This window comes from Chiloscyllium punctatum, unplaced genomic scaffold (assembly GCF_047496795.1).
Source record: "Chiloscyllium punctatum isolate Juve2018m unplaced genomic scaffold, sChiPun1.3 scaffold_577, whole genome shotgun sequence".
In the NCBI taxonomy this organism is placed as follows: domain Eukaryota; kingdom Metazoa; phylum Chordata; class Chondrichthyes; order Orectolobiformes; family Hemiscylliidae; genus Chiloscyllium; species Chiloscyllium punctatum.
The window spans coordinates 70,001-72,500 of record NW_027310311.1 but is presented as its reverse complement, the minus strand read 5'-3'; the positions used below and the strand labels follow the sequence as shown (position 1 = coordinate 72,500).

At 62.4% G+C, this 2,500-nt stretch overlaps 1 non-coding gene across 1 annotated transcript; it reads right to left on the bottom strand.

Moving 5' to 3' along the window:
- Positions 1-328: 328 nt before the first annotated feature.
- Positions 329-482, bottom strand: LOC140473319 (5.8S ribosomal RNA). The gene has a single exon (XR_011958263.1). It is a non-coding gene; the product is annotated as a 5.8S ribosomal RNA (ribosomal RNA).
- Positions 483-2,500: the final 2,018 nt, after the last annotated feature.

The following is a 2,500-nucleotide window of genomic DNA, read 5'->3' as shown; positions in this document are numbered from 1 at the left end:
GAGGCTCAACACTTCGTGGCAGCTCCGTGTCCCAGAGACCAGGAGGGTTGGCACACACACACAGTGTGAACCACCGACAGCCATTCTGGGACCGGTGACAGCCGTGCTGGCCCCACTGCCACGACACAGACGGACGCCAGGCCGCGCTCCCCGGCGGGGGGATGGCGTCGAGCCTGACGAACGGAATGTGCAGGGTGGGGGGGAAAGGCCAAGCGCTCCGACGCCGGAGGGCTCCGGAGTCTGAACTTAGGGGGACAAAGAGGACGGGTCCTCTGCGACACCCCAGCCGCGCTCTCGCCAGCCAAGGCGAGTGCGATTGATTGCCAAACGACCCTCAGACAGGCGTGGCCCCGGGAAGAACCCGGGGCCGCAAAGTGCGTTCAAAGTGTCGATGATCAATGTGTCCTGCAATTCACATTAATTCTCGCAGCTAGCTGCGTTCGTCATCGACGCACGAGCCGAGTGATCCACCGTCAAGAGTTGTCTGAGTTTGTTTTAGGTCTCTCCCTCGCCAGAGGAAAGCGACCCGGACCGCACATACGCTCCCCACCTTGAGCTACAGCCACCTGCACGCCGGCGTGCGGGCGGAGCAGGGTGGCGTGAAGCGATGGGGAGCACCATCCTGGTGCGGCCCGCAGAAACATACGTCTATTGGGGGGAGGAGGACAGGGCGCCCAAGAGGCGATGCGTGCCCCAACGCACCGCAGCGACGGAGGCAGGATCACCGCCACCATGTCGCCCGCCTAGTATCACGAGGCGTGCAGCAGCTTTGCCCTAGGAAAAGCAGAGGCGGGAACGGGCACCGGCCATCGGTTCGGCAGCGTCACTGACGCGTGCACGTGGCGGCGTGTCGGCGAGCGGACTTCCTGCGAGGAGGCGGGGGCGGCACTCGCCCGAGCAGACGCCCGCCCGGCCCAGCCACCGCCGAGGTGGACTGGGAGTCGCGGCAACGGCTCGTCATACTCGTTCCCACACTCACAGCGCAGCTTGCCCGCAAGCCACCGACCACCGATCGACGCCAGGCGCCCCGACCGAGAGCGGGATCGCTCGTTCGCCCTGCTGGCAGTTCGCTGGGGATCACTACTGCACGGAGCTCGGAGACCGACGGGCGGCAACTCGAGAGTCTTTAAACCACCACCCCCATCCCGCAAGTGCAAAGAGGCTGTATACGCACAGACGGGTGAGGGGAATAGGTACCCCGTCGGGTTTGAAGGGAGCGTGACTAGATAGCAACGATGTAAACCCAGCCGATTTGGGAGCGAAAGACCGGCGCCTGCATCACCGGCTTCGTTTCCCGTGGCTGGAGAGTACACCGAAACCCTCCGTCTGTCGCGAGCTCCCGACGACGCGGTGCCGCCAAGCAGCAGGGCCGGACCTGGTGTGGCTCCCCTCGTCGATCACAGACCGGTCGGCACTACTGACGAGACGGTGGAACGGGCTTCGCCCCTTGTGACGAAGGGTGATGCGAACCCGCCCGCCCGCGTGCGTTCGGGGTGGACTCGGCAAACGGAGATTTGAAATCGGAAAGTGTCCTCCTGCCCCGCGCAGGTAGGCGCCCAACAGTTGTGGGGGGTTTGGCGGTGACCACGGCTGCAGGGCCTGCTACCCCGACGAGCTCTCCTGCTGGCCCCGAAACCACCCTCGCGAGACAAGTTGAAACGGAAACGGGCGTACCCCCAAGCCGACGATCCTTTCTTATTTGTTACTTTTTTTTTCACTTGCTCGAGTTGTGGGGATTTGGCGGTGACCACGGCTGCAGGGCCTGCTACCCCGACGAGCTCTCCTGCTGGCCCCGAAACCACCCTCGCGAGACAAGTTGAAACGGAAACGGGCGTACCCCCAAGCCGACAGAGATCCTTTCTTATTTGTTACTTTTTTTTTTCACTTGCTCGAGTTGTGGGGGTTTGGCGGTGACCACGGCTGCAGGGCCTGCTACCCCGACGAGCTCTCCTGCTGGCCCCGAAACCACCCTCGCGAGACAAGTTGAAACGGAAACGGGCGTACCCCCAAGCCGACGATCCTTTCTTATTTGTTACTTTTTTTTTCACTTGCTCGAGTTGTGGGGGTTTGGCGGTGACCACGGCTGCAGGGCCTGCTACCCCGACGAGCTCTCCTGCTGGCCCCGAAACCACCCTCGCGAGACAAGTTGAAACGGAAACGGGCGTACCCCCAAGCCGACGATCCTTTCTTATTTGTTACTTTTTTTTTTCACTTGCTCGAGTTGTGGGGGTTTGGCGGTGACCACGGCTGCAGGGCCTGCTACCCCGACGAGCTCTCCTGCTGGCCCCGAAACCACCCTCGCGAGACAAGTTGAAACGGAAACGGGCGTACCCCCAAGCCGACAGAGATGCTTTCGCTCCTGTTACTTTTTTTTTCACTTGCTCGAGTTGTGGGGGTTTGGCGGTGACCACGGCTGCAGGGCCTGCTACCCCGACGAGCTCTCCTGCTGGCCCCGAAACCACCCTCGCGAGACAAGTTGAAACGGAAACGGGCGTACCCC